Genomic DNA, 13,616 nt, shown 5'->3' with positions numbered 1-13,616 from the left:
ACACTCAGATTATGCATTGATTACAGGCAATTGAACAAAGTGACCATCAAGAACATGTACCCTTTACCGAGGATTGATGACTTGTTGGATCAGTTGAAGGGAGCAGCAATGTTCTCAAAGGTTGACTTGACATCCAAATACCATCGGGTACACATCAAAGAGGAGGACATTTACAAGACTACGTTCAAGACTAGGTATGGGAATTAACAATTTTTTGTTGTTCCATTTGGACTAACTAATGCACTAGCTACATTCATGTGCTTGATGAATAATGTGTTGTGTTCATATTTGGATAAGTTTTTTATTGTGTTCATTGATGATATACTGGTATATTCTAAAAATGAGGAAGAACATGTTGAGCATTTAGTAGTAGTGTTGAGGTTGTTGAGAGAGCATCAGTTGTATGCTAAGCTCAACAAGTGTAGTTTCTTTTAGATTGAGGTACATTACTTGGGGCATGTTGTCTCTAATGAGGGCATTGTAGTTAATCAAGAAAATATGAGAGCCATCATGGGGTGGGTAACTCTTAAGAGTGTGGATGAGGTGAGGTCTTTCATGGGTTTGGCAGGCTACTATGAGAGGTTCATCAAGAAATTCTCGCAGATTGCTTATCCTATCACATCATTTCAAAGGAAAGGTAAGAAGTTCAAATAGACTGAGGAGTGTGAAGCTAGCTTTGAGAAACTTAAGCAATTGTTGACACATGCACCAATGCTACAGATTGCAAATACGGACAAAGAATTTGTGGTATGAACAAATGCTTTCAATAGAGGACTTAGTGGAGTCCTTATGCAGGATGTACAAGTGGTATGCTATGAGTCCCATAAAGTAAACGAGCACAAGCAGAACTACCCAACACATGATTTGGAGTTAGCAGCGATCATACATGCACTGAATATGTGGAGACACTATCTTATTGGCAGAAGGTTTTTACTTATGAGTGATCACATTGGGTTGAGGTATTTATTTGACGAACTAAATCTGAACGACCGATAGGCTAGATGGTTGGCCACAATCAACAAGTTTGATTTCGAGATCAAGTACATCAAAGGTAAAGAGAATAGGGCGGAAGATGCTCTCAGCGAATGGGCACAGGTAAATGACTTGGCAGTAATGAGCTCCTATGGGACAGACTTATAGGATAGGATCTTTCAGGCAGGTTAGCATGATGTCAGGTATATGGAGATTATGCATAGGTTGTAGCAGGATGTTGGTACAGGTATAGGTGAAATTATAGGTATAGGTAGTGGTACAGGTACAGGTGGTAGTACATGTACAGGTGTAGTTATAGGTACAGGTGCAGGTGCACATGGTATGGATTATTGTCTTACAGTAGACGGGTTGGTTAGGTTCTGAGACATGATATATGTACCGGATAATAGTGAGCTCAAGAAGGTGATCTTGAGGGAGTTTCATGCGAAACCTTATTGAGGTTACCAAGGTTATTTGAAGACATTAACTGTAGTGAATAAATTTTACTATTGGCCAAATCTAAAGAGAGATGTAGCAGAGTTCATGGCTGGATGTTTCGACTTTCATCAACTGAAAGCAAAATGTAAGCATCTAGGTGGATTGCTATAGCCAATTGCGATTCTAGAATGAAAATGGGAGGTAATTTCCATGGATTTAATCACATGGTTGCCGAAGATAGTGAAACAACATGATTCCATTATGGTCATTGTGGACAGATTAACAAAGGTTTCACATTTAATTCCAGTGAAGTCTTGTCATGAAAGCAACTCACAAAATAAAAGAAGGGATAGATCAATGACTTCAAAATAAGCCTCTTCGAGGGGGAAACCTCCTTTACATTACACAAATGATAAATTCTTCCATGATACAAATGACAAGACCTCCTTTCTATATATAGGAGTCTAAGGGGTCACAATATAATCAGAGGTGACATAACAATAATTGATGTAAGGGCACAACAATAACAATAGTGGGCTTCTATGGGGCACAATAATAACAATATGGGGACTACATGAGCACAACAATACAATAAGGGGGTTGCACTAATAACAATAAGGGCTACACTAGTAGTATAGGGACCTAACATGCTCCTCTCCTTCAAAAATTTTTGTCGTCAATGATTGAGTAGTTCTGAATGCTTCTGTATAAAAATTCTCATCCTCCCATGCAGAACGTTTAACGGTTAAGTTCTTCCACTTGATGAGATAATTTGAAATTGATCGATTTCGTAATTGTCAGGTTCTTATTTCCATGATTGCTTTAGGTTCCAATAAGATTTTTCCTTCCTTGTCAAGTTTTGACAATATTGTTTGAATTGGGAGCTTGTCGCCTATAACCTTCTTTAAGCATGAAACATGGAAAATTGGCTGCATTCGGGAAGATGTAGGACGCTCCAATTTGTATGCCATAGGACCATATTACTTTGGTGATAATTTATTATCCTTCTTATCTTTCTTAAGGGAAATTTGTTGGTATGGTTGTAGCCGTAAAAATACCGAGGTGCCTACATCAAAAATTATTTCACTGTGATGTTGATATTCCTGTTGTTTCATTCGATTCTGCGCCAAAGTGAGGTTATCATTTAAAATTTGGAGAACTTGTTGTTGATGATTGATGTGATCTTTCACTTCCTGAACCTTTTTCTTCTTGATATGTCCTTCTATCGTGAGAGTTTGAGGAGTGGTAATTCCTGCCAATGCATTACAAAATATAGTCGGATTCATTTCTTCCTTCTTTGGGATTTGTTCGTGGTGTATATCCTCTTATTTTGACGTTTCTTGATCTTTTTCTTCCTCCTCTTCACAATCTATGTAAAATAATTTCTTCTCAGCACACATATGACCTTTAGTGTATTTTCTCTCACAAATGTAATAAAGCCCTTTTTCTTCTTTTTCCTCCAACTGTTGTGGTTTCAACCTTGTAGGTTGTGGAAGGCTAGGAGTAGCAACACTTCCATATTTATAGTTGTGAGTGGTAGACTTCCTTGTTGCCACAATTTTTCTTTCCAATTTTCTTGCCAACCTGAATTCCTTCTCCAATTAATCAGGTTCCCAAAGTTGAACCTCATGTTGGATGTTATCCTTTAGAATCCCTATGAATACATCAATCCTATGCTCCTCTGGAATATCATTTACCCTTATAATCAACTTTTGGAAGTTCTCAATTTGCTCCACTATTGAACGCTTTTGTTTGAGATTTATCAATTGGCTAAAGAATGTGTTTCTCTTTGTATCCTCATAATGTGCTAGCATTTCCTCCATGAAAATTGACGAGGTGACAAGTGGTTTACGAGAACAAATCCCTCTATACCATATAAACTGATTCGGTTCTAAATATAAAGATGAAATACTTACCTTTTTAAATAGTTTCACATCAAGTAGATCAAAATATTTCTCCATCTGTAGTATTCAAGTTACCGGATCCTTGCCATCAAACTTCCTCATATCTCTTTTTCTTGCTTTTAGGAGCTCGATGTTGAAATGACTTTAACTCTAGAATTTTGAATCTCCAAGTTCTGAAATATCATCCTCTTGTAGAATTCTAAGTCCTTTTTAAAACCCCACAAGTCTGATTAAGATTGGATTTTCCAAGAAAGAGTTATGCCTAATCTCCCACAATGACATAATTATACATGGGTTTAGTAGAGTGAACTTGTATGAAGTTCCACATGTCACTGTTTCAACCTTCGACCCTAAAAATGATACCCAACAAACTACAATCCTTCCTCGTTCTGTATCTTTTTATGAAATTTGAATCCGATGCTTAGAGAGAAAGTTATGATAATTTTCCCAAGTCCACTTGTTTGGGATGGAATTTGGGAGCCTGAAAAAAACCTAACTTCCTTGGATCATATCTATAAAAATATAGTGAACCAAGTTCTAAAATTCGTACATTAGATGAAGCATGATTTCAGCTCAAATGGTTTTTATTTTAGCTTCTGAAGGTTCGTACAAAAAAATTATAATGAAAATTCCACGATAACCTGTTTGAGATGGAATTAGGGAGCCTACAAAAACCCTAATGTCCTCAGCTCATATCTCCTAAAATATAGGGATACAAGATCTGAAATTCAGACACAAGGTTCATTGAGCTTTCACCTCAAATGGATTTTAATTTCAGCTACTGAAGCTTCATAGAAACAAATTTATAGCGAAAACACGATGACTTATTTGAAGCAGTGAAACCCTAGAATCCAAAGCTCTTATACCAAATTGTATGCAACCATCTAAGAAAATAGAAGAAAAGATAGATAAACTACTTCAAAATCAGCCTCTTCAAGGGTGTAACTTCCATCACGTTACACAAATGAACAATTCTTCCATGATACAAATGACAAGACCTCCTTTCTATATATAGGAGTCTAAGGGGTCACAATAGAATAAAAGTCGACATAACAATAATTAATGTAAGGCCACAAAATGACAATAGTGGGCTTCTATGGGGCACAATAATAACAATATGGGGACTACATGGGCACAAAAATACAATAAGGGGTTGCACTAATAAAAATAAGGGCTACACTTGTAATATAGGGACCTAACAAGTCTACATTCTCAACTAGAGATGTGGTTAGGTTGCATGGTGTTCCGAAGAAGATTGTTTCAGACAAGTATGCAAATGTCACTTCCAAGTTTTGGAAGGAGTTATTTGCAGGTTTGGGCATAGAGTTTTCCTTTAGCATAACTTATCATCGACAGACAGATGGACAGACAAAAAGTGTCAACATGATATTGGAGGACATGTTGAGGATGTATGTGACGTATTATTAGTGGAAATGGGAAGATTATTTCCCTTTGGTAGAGTTCACATACAATAATGGTTATGAGGAGTCATTGAGGATGAGCCCTTTTGAGGCATTGTATGGGTGGAGTTGTAACACTCCCATAAGTTGGAGTGATCTTATTAGAAGGGTATTGATTGGACCAGATATGTTAGCAGACATGGAACAAGAATTGCAGGTGATCAAGAAGAATCTAAAGGTAACACATGATAGGAAGAAGCATTATGTAGATAGGAACAGGTTGTTCAAGGAGTTCCAGGTTGGGGAACACGTGCACTTGTGCATCAAACCAAAGAAGAGCTTCTTGCGGATTGGATCATGTGCCAAGATGGCACCATAGTTTTGTGGACCCTTCAACATTATTAAGAGGATTAGGCCAGTAGCCTATCGACTTGCACTATCTCCGACAATGAAAGTCCATGATGTTTTCCATGTATCTTTTCTTAACAAGTATGTTAAGGATGTTGATCATGTGATTGAATGGTATAGCTTGTTTAATATGGGAAAACACATCCCTTTCCCTCTTATCCCATTTATAGATTGTGTCCTTCTTGATCATCTCCTGTATTGGTTTAACAATCTAAGCATAGTTGGTGATGAACTTACGGAGGAAGTTGATCTTCCCCAAGAAAGGCTACATGTCTTTCTTGTTCACTGGGTGGGGAATATGCGTGATGGTCCTGAACCTGTCTAGGTCTACCTTAATCCCACTTTTAGAAATGATGTGTCCCAAGAGGTTACCTTCATACACTACAAATATACTCTTCCCGGGATTGAAGGATATCCCATATTTATGACATCACTCAAAAATATTCTTCAAATAGCACAGGTGGTCTGATCTCCGTTTGGAGAATACTGTCACATCATCGAGATATACGCTATGCTCTGTCCAATAAGCCTACGGAAGGCAATGTCTATCGTACATTGGGATGTTGCATCGATGTTGACTAGCCCAAATGATATTCGTTGAAATGAAAATGTGCCCCACTTCGTTCTGAAGGTAGTTTTTAATCTATCAGGCTCTGCTACCAGAACCGGGTTGTAACTTGAGAATCCATCAAGAAAAGAAAACATTTCTTCCCCCGATATTATTTGCAGTTTTTTCTCCATGGACGACATGGGGTAATTATCCTTGTATGAGGTGTGGTTAAGATTCTAGAAATCTACACACAGGTGAATCTCCTCAAACTTCTTTATCACGAAACCAAGTTTGATACTGACGTTGAATGTCACACCTTGTAGATGATCTGAGCATCCAACAATTTTATCAACTCCTTTTATATGAGGGGCTCAAGCATTGGGTGAAATTTCCTCATTTTATGCTCAAATGGTTTAACCCATTCCTTTATTGGTATCACATGATGGATGATTCACATGTCATATCCCTTGAGTTCATCATATGTCCATGCGAATACATCATGGTACTGCTTGAATATTGACATATTTCATATATTTCTCAGTTCCCAAGTTTATTTGCTCATGAAAAAAAGTAGAACTATGGGTCTTGGCATTAAGAGGTCCCTGTAAGTGGTTCTGCAGATCATACAAATTTTCAAGTGATACCACACCCTTAGGGATGAGGTTTCCTTTAATCATATTTGTCGTGTCCTGTAGTGTTTGTTTGTGCTCGTCTTCATCAAACATTGCATCTTTGAATACGTCAACATTGGCCATAAAGTATAGTATTTGTTGGTCATCATAAAAAATGTGTAAGTTAGTTATATTATTTTCTACATACGGTTTATAAAAAAAATTTAATAGAAAAACCATCCCGTAACAGTGACATCCTAGAAACAATGTTTGCTAAGGAATCTGTTGTTTTATTACGCATTCTTGGAACTGAAATAATATTAAAATCTTGGAGGTGAGAGATGAGTCACCATACCTATTGTTAATAAATTTTTAGATGAGGTGACACACAATGTATATTGTTACGTACTTAATGCACCATGATTTCAGAGTCACCTACCACTTTTAGATTGACAACGTTGAGGCCGATGGCCTTCTGGAAGCCCAAGATGAGTGCTTCATATTCTGTAGTGTTATTCGTGCACTCAAATTCCAAGCGGCTAGAGATAAAGTTTTTTCTCTGTAGCGGGTCTATTAAACACAACCAACTCCAAAGCCCTCCTGTGTCTTGGATCCATCAAAGTACATTGTCCACATTTCATATGTACATGGACTTCTCACTACATTGGTATTACTACTACTATTACTACTACTACTACTACTACTACCACTACTACTACTACTAACCGTACAAAGTTCATTATCACTAGTTGGATATGGAAGGAGATCCAACCATGTGTCTGGTGGAACTAGGGATGGCTCTGCAAGATAGAACCCCAACTACGTTTCCAGAAATAATTGCCAAATAATAATTTTGTGAAAGCCATTGGCTCGTTATGCCCATTCAAGGGAGTCACTGTGTGCTTCATGTATCTCTATGAATCTACCCAGATCTGATTATTCCTTCCCCCATATGGAAGCCATAAGTGTGACAAGTCTGTGGCAAAGTTTCCTTGAAGCTTGCTTTACCAATCTCTGCTCATTAACACTATGTATGCTTCTAGGACGTCCATAATTACTATGCTAATGCATTAGTGAACTCATCCGTCAGATGATAGCTGGATTATGAGATCCCTGAGTTCACCAATTTCTTGTACATGAGATATGTGTAGCTGAATGATCTGTGCATCAATATTTTCCCATTGAAAATTGATCTTCTTAGCCACGGATAGTGGAATGACATTGATTGATGAACCTGAGTTAAACAAACAATTGTGTACAATGAAGTTGAAGATTTCAAATGTTAACAAGAACGACAGGTAGAGTGTGTTTGCCTCCATCATGAGTGCAATGAGTACATATGTGATAGGATCAAGAGACCTACTAGATCCCTTGTTTGAAGAGGTGGAATTACCTCAAGGGGTTTTCCCAAGTGCTCGTAGAAGGTTATCCCATTGGCTCATGATCTTTGTAAGTTCGAACATGAAGATGTTTACACAAACCTTCATCATATCATCTACAATGTTATAATCTACAATTGGAAGACTGACTGAGGAGTCTGGGGATGGAAGTTGGTTTGTGGTTTCTGGAGGGATGGTTCTGTCCTTACTATTATCGGAAACAATTTTCGTTGAAACTGCTTTCTTGGACTTGTTTTGAGTGTTCTACACTGAGTTAGCTAGAGGATTGAGTTTTCCTATAAAAAAAATTTGAATTTCTATTTTGGCACCTCAATCATAGTGGTCGAACCTTGGCTTATTAAGTTGTATCGGTTGCTCTGCTTCTAGGCTGGACCATCACTTGGAGGTTTCTTATTGATAATGCTCTTTTGGGCTGTGAGAGCATAATGACACATGTTGACTGCATGCCCAGTGCTTGGGCCTTCGTCAACTACAGTATGTTTTTTCTTCTCTTCGTCTGGGCTCAATCTACTCCTCAACCATTACTAAGTCAACAAACTATGCAACCACTATTCTTATGAGCTAGTTCCACTGTGGGCATGTCTTCTCTGAATGATTCTCGTTAGGAAACATGAATTATGAATCTGTGAAATTTTTTTCAATATTCAAAACCACATTGGAGCTCTGCGCAATTTTTTCCGACTGATTGTTGCTGTTTCTGAAAGTTGAATCCCTTCTGAGCATGAACTTGGGAGGCTTGCTGCTCACGGTAGTCTCGCTTTTACTTTGTTTGAATTCATCCATTTCAGTGGTCAGGGACTTCATGAGATGAGCCAGGCTTTTAAGATCATTAGGTTATTTTTCCTTAGCCTTTATCATGGAGGCTTGAGACCTCTTAGCCGTTTCCTTGGAGTCTTTTGTTGATTCATCATCCATAATGACTCTAATGGCACCCAATTCCTTCTCAATGGTAATATCCTCTTCATATTTTCTGTCAATGTTTGTCTCGCAGTTCGCTTTACAAACTACATAATACATGTGAAGAAGGAAAAAATGTAGTAGTCTATGGTGATGGAGTCATGAGGTCTTGTGTCATCCAAAAACTTGCTCAAGATGCGATTGAATCTCCGATTGAAATATTTAACCTTTTCCTTCTGCTCTATCTTAAGACTACCCAACTCCTTTAATAACATGTCAGGGGTTTTGTATTCAACAAAAATTTCAATAAAGATCCTTTTGAATGCTCTCTAATTCTGGATGAGTTTGGAGGAAGGCGGTGATACCATACAACTGCTCTACTATCGAAGGTACATGGAAAAAGTTAGTATGCAACATCATTGTAACATACCTCAATTGTTTGCAGATGTAGGTAAAAGTTGTCCAAGTGATCTTCAACCTTCACTCTCTTGTCGGGGTCATACTTCATCAAGAGATTCTCCTTATGCCTTGGCATATTATGCAGGACACCCAGAAGTACTAGTGGGCCCTGAGTCATGTAGTCTAGATTTTTTCTCTACCATGTCTTCTTTTTTGTTTTCCTCCTCTTCCTCTTCCAAATATGATGGTTCCTCTTCCTCTTCTTCCTTTCTTCCTCTCTGTGTGTCCCATGAGAAGTTTTACCTGAGAGTAAGGGGTTACCTCCTTCTCCTCCTTGAAAGAGTGAGGCTCTTCTTCCCTTTCCACAACGTTTGCTAGTTCTTCAAGAGTGGCGAGGATCACTTCTTCAACAGACGAGACCAATAATACTGTGGGGGTGGTCTTGCTCTTATTTTGAGAATATGGAAGATTAATTACTCTCGGAATCAATCCAACCACTTTTCTAAACTGAGGGTTGATGGGTAGACAACCCGAAGCTAATGATACAAGATTTCACGTTTAGGCCTGGGTGGTGAACAGTTACCAACTTCACGAGTACAAGTAAGGGAGACGGATTGAACATTTCTCCCTTAACAAGAATATGGATTAGTGGGGTCGGTGAGACAATCAAGCATAAAATATTGGTTTCCCTCCTTCTAGCGCCAGCAATGTTGATAGTGTTGGACCCACAAACATTTAAGGGATCTCCCCTATATGAAGTCCCAATCAGATCTCGCACCGTTTGGGGTAGGAGTCCCATCCGGTATAAAGGAGTGGTTGCCAAATCCTTAAAGATTTACCTTACCTCTAACTGTTAGCAGGAGAGAGTAATGCAATGGTATCCTTAAAAAGCAAGGGAAGTGTGCCTGGTGAGTGTGCAGTGCAACTGTGTCAAGGTTCTTCTACTGCAAAGGGGGAGAGAAAAGTGAGCCTCTATGTGAGAGGTAATAGTATCACCCAAGAAGAGACACACATGACCTAGAAGGACCTGTCCAACATCCAAAAAAATAGTCCACAATGGATGTGACAATTGTTACAACCAACAAACAAGGGAAGATCCATCTAACATCCAACAAAATAGTACACAATGGATGCAATGATCGTTATAACCAATAAACAAGGAAAGATATGTCTAGTATCCTATGGAATAGTCGACAAGGATGAGACAACACTAACAACCATTACAACACATTCTCAACAAGATAAGCACTAAAATAACTGAAATAGTTCAACTATCTTAGTACATGTGAAAGCAAACATGAAATACAAACGTCCACAAAATAGTCTTACAAATATTCATAGTTCATGCATGAAGAACATGCTGGCCTAAAAAGGCTTCTGTTATTAAGAAAAAGTTCCAAGACACATATTTACATTGTACATCACTAGCCCCAGTAGTGGGACATTAGAGCCACTCCTTACTCCTCAAATAACTAGTTGATCTCTCTAATGCCTTGCGGGAGGAGCCAAGGTGAAAAGTATTTTTCTCATACAATGAGGGGGTATATATAAACAAGCGATGATGCTTACCCCTTGTGACTCTTTGAATACCCTCATGACTGTTCAACTTCCTACGAATTTTCAACTTACATGACTCTTCATACTCATTTGTGTCCTTTGGACTTCCACTTTACAATACATTTGATTTACAATAAACATGGCCCACAATAGTGATGTGGCACATGAAAAATCATGACACGACTTGACATGACACTACTGACATGGGCTGGCTTGATGATGTGGCAATGTTAGGTCTCTATTACTGTTCAGTGCTAGATGTTTTCTTGAAAATGCTTTCTCTTCTCCTTTGCATAGCTTGGTGATGCGGGGTGTTCAAAGACCTTCGGTCTTGGAAGGTGGTTGCACACTTGTGTCTCTTTTCTTGCTCCTGGTAGGTCCATTTGTCCATTCAGATACAAGTGAGTCTTTAGACATGCTTCCCTCCTTTTTCTCCTTCTTCATCATCCTTCCATGACTTTATAGTGTACCTCTTCCTACAATTCACTCATGATGGGATGACATCAATCTGAAAACCCCCTAGTCTAAGATGATGCATTATTATCCATGAACTGAGCCCAAGAAAAGTGACATGATGAGAGAGAGGGAACCGTGGCTACATGTTACATAGTTCCAAGTCACAGAGAGAGAGCTTTACCAATAAGACTACGTAGAGCGCAACTCAGGCTTGATTGGGAACCTTTCAGCACAATCCTCACTAGGGAGAAAAATTGCATAGTGGCCACTGAGGGTGAGGATTGCATAGTTAAAGACGGTAGTGGCTAATATGGGATGAGGCCCTAAGAGGTTAGTTCTGCACATTTTTCAGAAGAAAGGGAGACCGGGCAACAGAGAGGTATGGAGGACAAATCTACGTAGTTCCTAGGGACAATGAGCTTTGGTTGAGGGAAAGACACTGGAGCACACATCTATGTATTTCTAGAGGCCAAGGGAGGCTAGGATCTTTGCACATTGTGGGGTTTCAGCAAGAAAGGGAAAAGATTGAGGACTGAAAGTGTGAAATTCATAGTTTGAGGTAGTTTGGGAGGCGTAGTTGCGAAATATTTGGGGTTAAGGAAGGTTGCTAGACTCTGAAATTGCGCAAAACCACAACCCTGAAGGATAGTGATTTTTCGCTACGCAGTTCTAGGAAACAAGGTCACATCAATGAGGGATGACACTACATAATGCACAGCTTAGTCAAGGCCCTGTGAAGCTAATTTGCCCAGCTGGGAAGATTTTTCGAAAATGGCTAAGTGTAGGAAGGGGGTTGGACTCATGATGAGATTGAATTGTGATCACAAAATTAGCATACTTTTATGGAAAAAAACATATATCATCAAAACAAACAAGCAAAGTATTCCCCTCTGTGTGACCATCTCATGACAAGATGTGACAAGTGTGACACTTAAGATAGACTTTGGGACGACCGTGATGACACTTGTATGACTACGTTCATGACTTTTCCGTGATGAAACTTGTGTGACTGTGTTTAGGACTTTGTGTATGAGTGTGATAGATGTTTACATGGTTAGGAAAAATTGTTTACACAAGAACTGACCTTCGAAACCACTAGAAAAGGCTCACAAACATTACATAACAGTCAAACATGCCAAAAGGCGACAAGTAATCCAACAATAAAAAGGAGCCAAAGAAATTTAAGAAAGCTCATGGGATGAGCCTGAGTGTTTGTAACAATCAAGAAAAATACCAAGGAAGGCTCTGAAATTTGAGTGCATGCCAAAATTTTGGAGGGCTTTGCTGCAACTACAACACATAGTTGTTTGAGATCCATTCTATGGTCTAATATGATGTTGTTGTATCTGAGTTTACAAAGAAGTATTAGTTATGTTTTAGCTTGTTCAGTGGGTGATAGTAGGCATGTCGATAGATTCATTGATGTTATTATGAATATGTGTAATTTCTAGAATGTAAGTGTTTGAATGAGGATTTCATTCCTATAGAAGAAACATTAGGCTTCAAGGGAAGCTCTAGATGAGCCCCTTGAATTTTTTAGAATTTCTAAGTCTGAACAATGTAGAGATCACTTCATGTCTAGCAAATGTATCCAAGAATCCATGCATCTAGATAATTACACTTAGGCACTTCTGGGTACACACTAGATTTGAAATAATTTGGAAATATCATGGAGGAACTAAATAGAAGTTAACATCTAGTGAGGACCTTGATAAAGAATAATTTGATGTCATATTATTTGGTAAGTCAATACATAACTAGATTGAATTGGGAGGTCGTGCTTAATGAAAAAATAAATGGAGTCTAGATATGTGTCGATCCAGATTTACATCTTCATGGGTATATCCGGAATGGGGCCTTGCCTAGTGGAATGTTTGCATGAGGCCAGATTGGAATGGAGCTAGATTTTGTAGAGTTTATAGTAAGCCTTGGGTGTGGCTGACATGGTCGATTAACTGCATAAGGACTAGAAATATTTTGAAGTAGGGCGATGTCTAGAGGTCTAGGGGTCCAATAGGTTTTCCAAAGCACAAAATAAAGTGCACCCAAATTTCTTCTAGAATTAGATATAATGGGGAGGCACTGATTTGCATCAAGGGGTTGGACCTAGTGGGTTCTGCAAATCAAGATTGAGGTGGAAAGAATCACGAAGACATTTCCATGGCCTCATGGACACCATGTAGGTGTTGTGGGTAATGTGGTAATGCCACACAGGTTATACATGGATGCGATATTATAGGAGCTGAATGATTTGGGGTAGCATCATGCTAATGTGGAAATTCCATGTGGATGTGAAATGGAGATTTATCATTGACATAACATGGATGTCGTGATGGAAAATGTAACCACATAGATTCTTGTGGGCCCACAATATGAGTCATTAAGGAATATATCTATGATTCTAGCAATCCAATGGTTAGGAAATAATTCCAAATGGGAAATATCATGCACCCTATATTTTTCTTCAAGACCCGATACAAAGCAAAAATCATAGAGGAACTGTGCTCTATGGGACTCAGTAGTTGGGTCAAGTTGGCATGTGCCATGGAGGCACAGTTGGTTTGCATGGATACTGCATGGTCTTTATTGATGATGTGGTGAGATTTAATTGGCCAAGACCTTGA

Source organism: Pinus tabuliformis, chromosome 2_2, assembly GCF_031772625.1.
Source record: "Pinus tabuliformis cultivar Carrire ecotype Pingquan chromosome 2_2, CPIR1, whole genome shotgun sequence".
NCBI lineage: Eukaryota > Viridiplantae > Streptophyta > Pinopsida > Pinales > Pinaceae > Pinus > Pinus tabuliformis.
This window is presented reverse-complemented; position numbering follows the sequence as displayed.